The 14,257-nt window shown below is 46.7% G+C and overlaps 1 protein-coding gene across 3 annotated transcripts in view; it reads left to right on the top strand.

The window, feature by feature from the left end:
• Window positions 1-14,257, top strand: part of SERHL2 (serine hydrolase like 2) — a 1,569,464-nt gene that overhangs the window by 611,781 nt on the left and 943,426 nt on the right. The window lies entirely within an intron of this gene.

Genomic DNA, 14,257 nt, shown 5'->3' with positions numbered 1-14,257 from the left:
GTAAAAAGGGAGGGAGAATGAGGCTGTTTATATTATGCAGGCTTCCCTGGCTGAATACACAGCTCAGTGCAGGGGGGGAGGTGTTCCAGACGGAAACAGTAAAAAAGGGCGCAGGAGGCTAGTGGACAAATCGGGCGCCGCCTTTCACTCCCATAATAAATATCGTTTACTGGGTGCCGAACAGGAAAAAAGGGCGCCCGAGAATAATAACGTTTTCCAACGACGCCCGAAGATTTTTAATGTTTTATAACTGCTTGTGATGATTTACGTTTCCCATTTCAATAAAACATTATTTTAAATGTTATCCCTTACTGTTTGTAAAACATTATTATTCACAAAATAAAGCGATCAGTACGTAACGTAAATTGTAATATATTTTATCCCTTACTGTTTCTAAAACATTATTCTACACACAATACAGTGATCACTAAGGAGGGTCTTAGGTTTAGGCACCACCAGGGGGGTCTTAGGTTTAGGCACCACCAGGGGGGTCTTAGGTTTAGGCACCACCAGGGGGGTCTTAGGTTTAGGCACCACCAAGGTGGTCTTAGGTTTAGGCACCTCCAGGGGGGTGTTAGGTTTAGGCACCAGGTCTAGGGGTTAGGGGTAGGTACAGGGAGGGTTACTTACTAATTTTTTTTTAAACGTTATTATACATTTCACTTTTTAAACAGAAGATTAACGTTTTCACAATTGCCAATTTCATGCACATTATTTAATGATTTATAACTTTATAAAACATTATTTTTAAACAAAATTTAGTACATTATATTTTTAAACGTTATCCATGTTTATCGTTTAAAACCCTGCGCCCTTTTTTCCCAGCGCCCCTGTCACAGGAGCCCTAGTGGCTGACCGCACTTAGCCTTCTAAACGGTGCCAGCGCACAGATCGTGCGAACTCTGGTCGCAGTCAATGCGCAGGAACCGTTAAGAATTAGCCGCGGACAACCCAGAAGGGAGCCTGTGAGACACGGGTAATTACCACGTACACACGATTCCACGGTATCTGCCGCCACCACCACTGGTATGGGCCAGTGGACCCGATTTACTGACTGACTAGTCCTGCGAATAAAACGGTTAAACACACGGTATTCTGTCTAGCCAACAACAAACAAACAGTAGCGTATCTTCAGAGACCCGGGATCAGTTCTGTGTGTGCTGGTAAGCAGGGTAGCGGAACAGTGAATGACTTGGAGGAAGTCTTTTATTCACAGCAATATAAATAATTAATATATACAGACAATTATTAAAATCAACAATTATTAAAACAGTAATAGCCAGTATAAAAAATAAAAGAAGGGAGAAAAATACTTAGTTCCTGGAAAGATGTCCTTTATTGGGAAAACTTGTAAAGTTCTTGGTTTCAATCAAAGTTCAGAGTTCAGACCAGGTGGATGCCAGCATATCCTCAAGCTGGCACAGATGAGTTCAAGATGTTTCAGGGTGGAGGACACTGAGTTTGGCTCCTCTGCCATTCTTATGCCCCTGATTCAGTAGGAGGGAGTGAGGGCGGGCCCACACACCCCCTTAGGACATGAGATGAGTCCTCCCCTTGTCCTGGGAACCAGAAATCATACCTTAACCATATATGGGCTCTATCTCACAGAACCGTACAGGTCAGGGCAGATTTACTAATATTTTCAGGTCTGCCTCGATGTACCCAGCAGCCTGATACCAAACATGAGGGGTGGGACCCTTGTGGTATCAGCAGGGCACTTTCGAACTGCCTAACTGGCAGTCTTTCCCTCAGAATGGTCTGAAGTTTCTTCAGAACCAGCGCCAGATAGGGCCGGGCATGCTCTGTTAGTTTGGAGGGTTTGCCAGCCTGGCAACACAGAAAATATGACACATATAGCCGTTTATGGAATATGATATACCCCTGGGATTGATAGCAGGTCATTCCCAGGCAAAGGCTCTTTGAAGTTTGGGGCAGCTAGCTAGGTGTCAGCTCCCCTGCTGGGAGGGAGCCAGAGGGTCTGGCTTTTCTCCCAACTAGATTGCTTCTGTCATGGTCTATACCTGATGGATGGGCCATCAGCACAGCTTGAAGCCAGGGACTCTCTGGGCCCAGGCTCATTAGCATATCAAAAGAGCCATCCTGCAGTTCGGCTGATGCTACCTCTCTGCTGGGAAAAGGACTTCAGCTGCCCCTACACACTCAACCCAGATTGTATCGATTTGAAGCGCAATCGATGCAGAGAATCGAGTGCGATCGCTTTTCTTCACGGGCGGTTACAGGACGCGCCTGCGGCCCCGCAACCGTCCGTGACAGCCCCCCCTGGGGAGAAGGCAGATAGACATACATCAGCAAGATGTGTGTCGTTGCCGCTAACCTGCGAGATCTGATCTAGTTCCCCGTTGGCGTTCTGGGGTCGGCTGCCCGCTGCTTGTCGGCCAACCTGGCTGACGGGTCTCGGGTTGCCGGTGCGGCGGGAAAACCTATTGGAGCCTGTGGCTCGGTTCCCTTGGACCGGTCGCGGTCTGCTACCCATAGGGTTGACCCGACGTGGACCGTTCTGGACAGGGCGTTTGCGCCACTGCAGTCGGACGTGGTGTCTGCCGGGACTGCTGACAACGGGCAGTGGGTTGGTTAGGTCAACAGCCAGCCCACGCAGGGTTCCCCTGCTAAGTGGCCGTGGACCTAAGGGAACCCCGCGGGAATCCCTGGACCTTCCCAGCTCCTGACAGACGGCACATGCTCTGCAGTAGTTTGCTACATCCCTGTTCATCCGGGGCCAATAAAACTGGTTCCGAATACCGGCAAGTGTCTTGCGGACCCCTGAGTGCCCTGTCAGAGGATTACCATTTGCAGATTTCAGCACATGTCCCCTGAACGCACTCGGGACCACAAGCCATTTGGTATTCGCGTGGGATCTACTTGTAGGGGGCTGTACAGACTCACTGTACAGTCTCCCACCTTCCCAGTACACCTTGAAAGCGGCCCCGTCTGCGAGGGGCTCAGCGGCTTGCTGCCTGAGCACCTCCAGGCTTGGGTCACTTTGTAGTGCGGCTGAGAATACGGCGCTGTCAGTTTCAGCCAACTGGCTCATGTCACACGAGGCCAGCGGCTGAAAGGTCTCATCCCTGCGGTCAGAGGAGGGGGAGGAGGCCGGAACCCCCTCCACCTGTTCTGAGCTCGGGTTCTGAGCAGTGCAGCTGTGCGGTACTGCTAGCACAGGTACACTGTCAGAATGGCACAGACGGACATTACTCAAATCATCATTGCATGCAGTAATGACATTGACAGGTATAGACATTTTTTCATTACAGACAGTCTGTACATCAAACTCAGGTGCCTTTGAAGCAGGCACTATTGAACCTGGTACCCTTGAACTGGGCACATTCAACCCACCTCCCCCTGGTGCTCCCCCAAGTGTATAAAGTACCTGGTGGTGGGTGGAGAGTCCGTCTCCTTCCGTGAGCGACAAGGCGGTCGTGGCAGGTTCATAGTAGGACACAAGCTTGCCCAAATCAGTCCCCAGCAACACAGGGACTGGGAGATCCTTCATAACCCCAACAACCCTTTCGTGGACCCCTCCTCCCCAATCCAGCTTCACTCTCGCGTGGGCTATGTGAAAAAGGGTGCCCTCTACTCCAGTAAGGGCAAGGGATCGGCTGGGGCTGATGCTCTCCTTTGGCACAAGGTGTGAGTGAACTAACGTAATGTCAGCTCCGGTGTCTCGGAATCCGGTGACAACTTTGCCGTTCACTCTAACAAGTTGCTGCTGGTCGGTTCGGTCGCGGATTTCCTTTCCGCGGGCAAACAGGACAAAATCTGATGATCCAGGCTGTGGTTCGCTGGCGGGTTGCCTCTGCTGTGGGTGAGGTACAGGTGATGCAGATGATCCAGGTGCTGGTGGTGTCTGTCTCCGCTCCGGACAGTCGAATTTCATGTGTCCGGGCTGGCGGCAGTAGTGACAGGTGACCTCTCCAGGCGCTGCAGCCCTGGGTGCAGAAGCTGTGCTGGGTGGCCTCTGTGGCTGACAGCTCACAGGGGCAGGAGAGTCTGCCGAGGTATTGGGATGACCTCCTCTCCAGCTGGATGGGACAGTTCTGCGGGTATCAGCCACCCGGGTAGTTGCAAAAGTCTCAGCAAGGTCTGCAGCGACAGTGGCTGAAGCCGGCCTGCGTTCTAACACAAACTGCCGTACATCAGCAGGGCAAATGTTCAGAAATTGTTCAAGGACTATCAAGTCCTCCAGGACGCCATAAGACCCTTTGGTGAGGCCTAGAGTCCACTGGCGGAGTGTGGTGAGCAAGCTGCTGACCACATCTCGGTACGAATCAGAAGACTTTTTCTGCCAGGCCCTGAACTTTTTCCGATAGGCTTCGGGCGTCAGCTGGTACTTAGTAATGATAGCGTCTTTTATAGCAGCATAATCATTATAATCATGCCATGTGAACCACAAATAATTCCGATTACAGCTCTTGCTGTACTTGGCGAAATAAAACTGATTCTGATTCTGATCCTTCTCCGCAGGCAATTCTGCGAAGGCATCAAGCACTTTGTAGCGCAGCAACGGTGTCAGATGCCTGGCCCACTGGTCTTGGGACAGATGATACTGACGGCATGCTTTTTCGAAAGATCGCAAGAACAAGTCAATGTCTGTGTCTTTCTCAATATTAGCAAATTTAAATTTTGCACTTACGGGTGGTGCAGCTCCTTCAGCAGGGAGGCTGGGCGGTGAACTCAGGCTGGCCTGTTGAACCTTTGCCATGTCGAGCTCATGCTGTCGTCTCTCCCGCGCCTCTGCAGATTGGCGCTCCCGTTCCTCTCGTGCTTCCATGTACTGCATGTACTTTTCCAGGTCAGTGTCCATCAGCTTTTGTAATGCCTGCTGCATTAGCGGATCAGTACAAACGGACAGTCCAGTACTGGCCGGTTCCAGGCGAGTACTTTCAGAAACTCTGGGGTTGGGGTCCATACTGACAGTCTCTGGCGTAACTGTTGCAACAGGGCCCGCAGGATGCTCAACCTCTGTACGCCTAGGATCTTCAGCCTCTGGTTCCCCATGCCTTAAATCAGATGGGTCAGCGTCTACCTCAGCAGACACTCCCGGCTCCCGCAGTTGCTGGGTATCCCATTGAAACAATTCCGTTACCAGGTCCCCTTGTTTCTTGCGGCCGACATCAATGCCTCTCTCTTGGCAAAGATTTTGCAGGTCCGCCAGGCACATTTTCTTGTAGTTCCCGGACATTTCCACGCCAAATAAAATAAAACTTTTGGGGAGGGGTACTGGCTACACAGTCTCTCTGTATATATAAAAAATATATTGCCTTCCAGCTACACCAACGAATTAGTTCGTTTCTCGATAGCGCTAGCGCTAGCGCTATCGTAGATACTTTCAGCACAACACAGATCCCAACCGCTGCCTACCACTGTCACAGGAGCCCTAGTGGCTGACCGCACTTAGCCTTCTAAACGGTGCCAGCGCACAGATCGTGCGAACTCTGGTCGCAGTCAATGCGCAGGAACCGTTAAGAATTAGCCGCGGACAACCCAGAAGGGAGCCTGTGAGACACGGGTAATTACCACGTACACACGATTCCACGCTATCTGCCACCACCACTGGTATGGGCCAGTGGACCCGATTTACTGACTGACTAGTCCTGTGAATAAAATGGTTAAACACACGGTATTCTGTCTAGCCAACAACAAACAAACAGTAGCGTATCTTCAGAGACCCGGGATCAGTTCTGTGTGTGCTGGTAAGCAGGGTAGCGGAACAGTGAATGACTTGGAGGAAGTCTTTTATTCACAGCAATATAAATAATTAATATATACAGACAATTATTAAAATCAACAATTATTAAAACAGTAATAGCCAGTATAAAAAAATAAAAGAAGGGAGAAAAATATTTAGTTCCTGGAAAGATGTCCTTTATTGGGAAAACTTGTAAAGTTCTTGGTTTCAATCAAAGTTCAGAGTTCAGACCAGGTGGATGCCAGCATATCCTCAAGCTGGCACAGATGAGTTCAAGATGTTTCAGGGTGGAGGACACTGAGTTTGGCTCCTCTGCCATTCTTATGCCCCTGATTCAGTAGGAGGGAGTGAGGGCGGGCCCACACACCCCCTTAGGACATGAGATGAGTCCTCCCCTTGTCCTGGGAACCAGAAATCATACCTTAACCATATATGGGCTCTATCTCACAGAACCGTACAGGTCAGGGCAGATTTACTAATATTTTCAGGTCTGCCTCGATGTACCCAGCAGCCTGATACCAAACATGCGGGGTGGGACCCTTGTGGTATCAGCAGGGCACTTTCGAACTGCCTAACTGGCAGTCTTTCCCTCAGAATGGTCTGAAGTTTCTTCAGAACCAGCGCCAGATAGGGCCAAGCATGCTCTGTTAGTTTGGAGGGTCTGCCAGCCTGGCAACACAGAAAATATGACACATATAGCCGTTTATGGAATATGATATACCCCTGGGATTGATAGCAGGTCATTCCCAGGCAAAGGCTCTTTGAAGTTTGGGGCAGCTAGCTAGGTGTCAGCTCCCCTGCTGGGAGGGAGCCGGAGGGTCTGGCTTTTCTCCCAACTAGATTGCTTCTGTCATGGTCTATACCTGATGGATGGGCCATCAGCACAGCTTGAAGCCAGGGACTCTCTGGGCCCAGGCTCATTAGCATATCAAAAGAGCCATCCTGCAGTTCGGCTGATGCTACCTCTCTGCTGGGAAAAGGACTTCAGCTGCCCCTACACACTCAACCCAGATTGTATCGATTTGAAGCGCAATCGATGCAGAGAATCGAGTGCGATCGCTTTTCTTCACGGGCGGTTACAGGACGCGCCTGCGGCCCCGCAACCGTCCGTGACAGCCCCTTTTTAACGTACGCGTTCCAGACACCTGGAATAGCCCCCTCCGTTCGCCAGTGTTATTATTATGTATTTATATAGCTCTGACAACTTCTGCAGCACTTTAAAGATTACATAGTCATGTCACTGGCTGCCCTCAGAGAAGCTCAAAATCTAATCCTACCATAGTCATATGCCCATCATAGTCTAGGGCCAATTTTAGAGGAAAGCCAATTAAGTTATCTGCATTTTTGGGATGTGGGAGGAACTGGAGTGCCTGGCGGAAACACATGCAGACATGGGGATAACGAAAAAACTCCATGTAGATAGTGCCCTAGCTGGGATTTGAACCGGGACCCAGTGCTGCAATACAAGAGTGCTATCCACTATGGCACCATGCTGCCCACACATTCTAGCCACATTATGCTAGAAAAAGACAAACAACATTATAGATATCATTTAGTAGAAGGCTGTTTGTTAGTAGGCTGTTGGCACCATCAAAGGGAGACCACTGGCAAGTAGGTGTTTGTTTGGCCGGAGGGAGGAGGGGGCCTGGTCAAAAAAATTGCTATAGGGCCCAGTGAGTTGGAGCTACGCCCCTGAGGTCACCCACCCTTAGTAATTCTCCGCCCTAGGCACCAGCCTATAGTGGCTTCCCAGAAATCTGGCCCTGAACATTTTACACTATAGTATTAAGGTATACCACAGATAAATTAAATTGAATGTATCCTACCTCCCCATCTTCTTGCTGGTGATGTGGGAAGGGGAGCGTTACACTACTACATAATTTTTCTGTCCCGTTACAAAGGATTATATCAAAATTATTACTATTGTCTCTCCTTCAGAAGACCCACATTTTATTTTCTACATAGCAATGCTTGGTCCCTACGCAAAAAATATATATAATATATATATGTATATTTTTATAATAAAGACTTTATTTTTGGAATAAAAAAAGATACACGTATTAACCACCCTGGCGTTCTGATTAAATCGCCAGGGTGGCTGCGGGAGGGTTTTTTTTAAATAAAAAAAAAACTATTTCATGCAGCCAACTGAAAGTTGGCTGCATGAAAGCCCACTAGAGGGCGCTCCGGAGGCGATCTTCCGATCGCCTCCGGCGCCCAGAATAAACAAGGAAGGCCGCAATGAGCGGCCTTCCTTGTTTTGCTTATATCGTCGCCATAGCGACGAGCGGAGTGACGTCATCGACGTCAGCCGACGTCCTGACGTCAGCCGCCTCCGATCCAGCCCTTAGCGCTGGCCGGAACTTTTTGTTCCGGCTACGCTGGGCTCAGGCGGCTGGGGGGACCCTCTTTCGCCGCTGCTCGCGGCGAATCGCCGCAGAGCGGCGGCGATCAGGCAGCACACGCGGCTGGCAAAGTGCCGGCTGCGTGTGCTGCTTTTTATTTCATTAAAATCGGCCCAGCAGGGCCTGAGCGGCAGCCGCTGGCGGTGTTGGACGAGCTGAGCTCGTCCAGACCGCTCAGCTGGTTAAGGTGGCCACTAATGATCCAATCTTTTTCATCCAATCTTACCATTTCTATGTAATATAAGGGACAGCCTATAGTATTCATTCAATATATTTACTCAGTTTACTCTTCTACTACATAGATTTGGTAAGATTGGATCAAAAAGACTGGATCGTTAGTGGCCACCCTAATGGTGACCATACACTGTTCGATTTGCCATCAGATGCGACCAACAGATAGATCCCTCTCTGATCGAATCTGATCAGAGAGGGATCGTATGGCCACCTTTACTGCAAACAGATTGTGAATCGATTTCAGCCTGAAACCGATCACAATCTGTGGAGCTGCCGCTGCTGCCTCCCCCCCCCCCCCTGCATACATTACCTGCTCCGGCCGGCGCGAGTCCCCGCTGTCTTCTTCTCCGCTCCGGCTACTGAACTTCCTGTCCAGGGGAAGTTTAAACAGTAGAGGGCGCTCTACTGTTTAAACTTCCTGCCGGGAAAGGAAGTTCTGTGTAGCTCTGGAGCCCGAAGCGGAGAAGAAGACCAGGGGACTCGCGCCGGCTGGAGCAGGTAATGTATTACCGCTGTATTGCGTCGGTCGTCGGGCATTTGAACGCCGCTAACGACGCACTCCCGACCCGCCGGCGACCGAGAAAAATCTTCCGCACGGTTGGATCGACGGGAACTGACAAATCTATCGTTCTGTCAGCGGTGTGCGCGGCGATTTCACAGCCGTTTCGATCACTGTGATCGAAACGGCTGTATATTGGCGGGAAAATCGTTAGGTGTATGGGCCCCTTAAGACGTTTCTTTGTGATTAAAATAATCACTTGAGTTGCAAGTGCCACACAAACTTCCACTTAGATAACAGTACTGCCCATAATTATTCTTACCCCTGGCAAATTTTGACTTAAAGTTACTTTTATTCAACCAGCAAGTACTTTTTTGACGGGAAATTACATTGGTGTCTCCCAAACGATAAGACGATGTTCAAGAGGCATTATTGTGGAAAAAATAAAATTTCTCAGCTTTTATTTACATTTGAGCAAAAAGTGTCCAGTTCAAAATTATTCATACCCTTCACAAACTGTCACAGTCTATGGGAAAATCCCCAGTTCTATACTATTCCAAATAGTCCAAGCTGTTAAGCATCCTAATTCCTCTGGTTAATTGGGAACAGCTATTTTAATCAACTCAACAGGTGAAAAACAGCAGCTCTGCAGTTGATTTGTGGACAGTCATGGCTAAGACAAAGGTGCTCAGTGAGGACCTGCGGCTGCGCATTGTGGCTGCTCACAAGTCAGGAAAGGGCTACAAGGCCATTTCTAAATGTTTTCAAGTTCCAGTGACTACAGTACAAAGGATTATTAAAAATAGAAGATGTTCCGTACTGTGGAAAATCTGAGGACATGGTCGGAAGCCAAAAGTGTCACCTGTGCTGGCCAGGAGGATAGTGAGAGAGGTGAAAAAGAATCCAAGGATCACCACCAAGGTCATCCTGGTTAACCAGGGCTCTGCTGGTGGCAATGTCTCAAGGCAAACAATCCAACGGACACTGCACACTGCTGGGTTCCACGGATGCAGACCAAGGAGGACACCACTTCTTTAGATAAAGCACACAAAACAAACAACAGCAGCTCTGGCGGACTCAAAGCGCCAAAGCTGCAGCCACTAGGACACGCTCTATAGGCAGTAGCAGTGTTAGGGAGACTTGCCCAAGGTCCCCTACTGAATAAGTCCTGGCTTACTGAACAGGCAGAGCCGAGATTCAAACCCAGGTCGCCTGTGTCAGAGGCAGAGCCCTTAAAGGGGAACTTCAGCCTAAACAAACATACTGTCATTAAGTTACATTAGTTATGTTAATTAGAATAGATAGGTAATGTAATCTCTTACCCACCCCGTTTTAAAAGAACAGGCAAATGTTGGTGATTCATGGGGGCTGCCATCTCTGTCATGGGGGCAGCCATCTTTTTGGTTGAAAGAAGGTGACAGGGAGCAGGAGACACAGTTCCAACTGTCCTGTGTCCTGATCACCCCTCCCAGCTGCATGTGCTAGGCTTCAAATGTCAAATTCAAAATGTAAAAAAAAAAAAAATTGCACCAAAACCGCAGAGCAAGAACAACAACATCAGAAATCCCATCATGCTTTGCACAGCATTAGGGGAAAAATGCCCGGGCAGTTTTTTTCTGTGCAGCTAAAAATGAGGCTTGTATAAGAGAAAAAAAAGTTCTGATGTTGTGAAACAATTAAAGAAACACCAGGCCTTTCCAGTGCTGCTGAGTCAATTTTTAGTCTGGAGGTTCACTTTAACCATTACACTATCCAGTCACTACAAAAGCTCACTTGGCCTTTGTAAATGCTCATCTGGACAAAGAAGAAGACTTCTGGTCTTCTGTATTATGGCCAGATGAATCAAAAATTGAATTGTTTGGTCACAATAATGTTTCCTCCTTCATTTGGCATACAAAAGGAGAAGCCTTCAACACAAAGAACACCATCCCCACTGTCAAACATGGTGGTGGGAACCTAATGCTTTAGGGTTTTTTTAGCCAATGCACCACAGAACCTAATCACAGTAAATGGAACCATGAATAAAGCGCAATACATGAGGATGCTTAACGACAACATCAGGCAGTCTGCAGAGAAACTTGGCCTTGGTCTCCAGTGGACATTTCAGCATGACAGTGACCCAAAACACACAGCAAAAGTGGTGCAGAAATGGTTAGCAGACAACAACATTAACGTTTTGTAATGGCCCAGCCAGAGTCCTGACTTGAATCCAATTGATAATCTGTGGAGGGAGCTACAGATCAGGGTGATGGCAAGAAGACCCTCCAACCTGAAAGATTTGGAACTCACTACTAATGATGTATGGGCAAAAATACCTGTGGAGACATGCAGAAAGCTGGTCTGCAATTATAGGAAGCGTTTGATTGCTGTAATAGCCAATAAAAGCTTTGCTATTGATTATTAAGAAGGGTATGAATAATTTTGGACTGAACACTTTTTGCTCAATTGTAAATAAAAGCTGAGAATATTTTTTTTCCCCACAATAATGCCTCTTGTACATTGTCTTATCTTTTGGACGACACCTATGTCATTTCCTGTCAAAAAAATTACTTGCTGGTTGAATAAAAGTAACTTTAATGCTGGGAATACACGGTTCATTTTGTAGCTGATTAGATGGTTCAATAGATAATTTCCAACATGTCCGATCTCCCGTTCGATTCTTTGGCCGCTTGTTTTCTGATAGAAGTGAATGGAAACACATAAAGAAAAAAACAAGCGGAAGATAAGAGAGTCGACCACAGAATCGAGTGGCAAAAACGATCGAGAGCAGAAACGCATAGCAGAAACGAACCGTGTATTGCCAGCATAAGAAAAATTTGCCAGGGGTATAAATAATTTTGGGCATCACTGTAGATAAACCATTTATACAAGCAATGAGCTATCTGGTATACCTATAAAATGAATGTATGTAAAGAAGAAATTCAATAAAAAATAAAAATAGATAGTGTTCTCCCCAGGCTCTTTTAGCTGGGTGCTCCACCTGCCTAATTTTGATGAGCACCTGGCTGTCATCAACTTGACTCCTCATCCTCCTCCAATGCTGTAAGCAGAGTTGCGCCGGCCCTGCATTCCCACTTCGCACTTCACCCAGCTCCTTTTTTATGCCACCCGGCTTTGGAAAGAACACTGATATATATTATAAAAAATGTAGTTAGCGATGGAACAGCTTTGTACACAGTATGCTAAAGAAAAACCGCAGAGCAAGAACAACAACATCAGAAATCCCATCATGCTTTGCACAGCATTAGGGGAAAAATGCCCGGGCAGTTTTTTTCTGTGCAGCTAAAAATGAGGCTTGTATAAGAGAAAAAAAAGTTCTGATGTTGTGAAACAATTAAAGAAACACCAGGCCTTTCCAGTGCTGCTGAGTCAATTTTTAGTCTGGAGGTTCACTTTAACCATTACACTATCCAGTCACTACAAAAGCTCACTTGGCCTTTGTAAATGCTCATCTGGACAAAGAAGAAGACTTCTGGTCTTCTGTATTATGGCCAGATGAATCAAAAATTGAATTGTTTGGTCACAATAATGTTTCCTCCTTCATTTGGCATACAAAAGGAGAAGCCTTCAACACAAAGAACACCATCCCCACTGTCAAACATGGTGGTGGGAACCTAATGCTTTAGGGTTTTTTTAGCCAATGCACCACAGAACCTAATCACAGTAAATGGAACCATGAATAAAGCGCAATACATGAGGATGCTTAACGACAACATCAGGCAATCTGCAGAGAAACTTGGCCTTGGTCTCCAGTGGACATTTCAGCATGACAGTGACCCAAAACACACAGCAAAAGTGGTGCAGAAATGGTTAGCAGACAACAACATTAACGTTTTGTAATGGCCCAGCCAGAGTCCTGACTTGAATCCAATTGAGAATCTGTGGAGGGAGCTACAGATCAGGGTGATGGCAAGAAGACCCTCCAACCTGAAAGATTTGGAACTCACTACTAATGATGTATGGGCAAAAATACCTGTGGAGACATGCAGAAAGCTGGTCTGCAATTATAGGAAGCGTTTGATTGCTGTAATAGCCAATAAAAGCTTTGCTATTGATTATTAAGAAGGGTATGAATAATTTTGGACTGAACACTTTTTGCTCAATTGTAAATAAAAGCTGAGAATATTTTTTTTCCCCACAATAATGCCTCTTGTACATTGTCTTATCTTTTGGACGACACCTATGTCATTTCCTGTCAAAAAAATTACTTGCTGGTTGAATAAAAGTAACTTTAATGCTGGGAATACACGGTTCATTTTGTAGCTGATTAGATGGTTCAATAGATAATTTCCAACATGTCCGATCTCCCGTTCGATTCTTTGGCCGCTTGTTTTCTGATAGAAGTGAATGGAAACACATAAAGAAAAAAACAAGCGGAAGATAAGAGAGTCGACCACAGAATCGAGTGGCAAAAACGATCGAGAGCAGAAACGCATAGCAGAAACGAACCGTGTATTGCCAGCATAAGAAAAATTTGCCAGGGGTATAAATAATTTTGGGCATCACTGTAGATAAACCATTTATACAAGCAATGAGCTATCTGGTATACCTATAAAATGAATGTATGTAAAGAAGAAATTCAATAAAAAATAAAAATAGATAGTGTTCTCCCCAGGCTCTTTTAGCTGGGTGCTCCACCTGCCTAATTTTGATGAGCACCTGGCTGTCATCAACTTGACTCCTCATCCTCCTCCAATGCTGTAAGCAGAGTTGCGCCGGCCCTGCATTCCCACTTCGCACTTCACCCAGCTCCTTTTTTATGCCACCCGGCTTTGGAAAGAACACTGATATATATTATAAAAAATGTAGTTAGCGATGGAACAGCTTTGTACACAGTATGCTAAAGAAACTGCCTCCAATACATTTGGTTGTAAAAAACAAAGTGCAAAAAGGTTCAGCCTGTCCAATATTAATTATGTGTATAGTTTCAGTATTTTATAATAGCTCCCATGGATTTTATGCAGCTACAGCTCCTCTCAGAATTTTTAGATTCTTGAATACCAATAGTCCCTTATAGACATTGCTCTTTCCTCACAAACCGCTCTCACTGTTATCGTTGCGTGCTCTCTGCTGATACGCTATGTATTGACATTGCTCTGTTGTTGACACACTTACAGTTTGGCAGTCCCCCTATACTTCTCGTTTAGATGCTCCCTCCAGATCAGAGTCCCGGCCAGCAACTCTGCATGTGGTTTTCGCCATAGGTGAAAACAGTGAAAACTATGTGCAGAGTCTTCCCCTGAGCTGTTTAAACTTGGGTTTATAGATTTAGTTGTCCACTTGTGTAAAATACCAGGTATGATGTTACCATATTGTGATAGATATTCCTCAAATGCTCTTGAGCTTGCACATTTGATACAGTATCTGCTCTTTTTGAAATTATAAAGACAAGCAGAGCATTTCCCCTTGTTA

Source organism: Hyperolius riggenbachi, chromosome 6 (assembly GCF_040937935.1).
Source record: "Hyperolius riggenbachi isolate aHypRig1 chromosome 6, aHypRig1.pri, whole genome shotgun sequence".
Classification (NCBI taxonomy): Eukaryota; Metazoa; Chordata; class Amphibia; order Anura; family Hyperoliidae; genus Hyperolius; species Hyperolius riggenbachi.
Note: the sequence above shows the minus strand (reverse complement) of the source record. Positions and strands in the feature narration are given on the sequence as shown.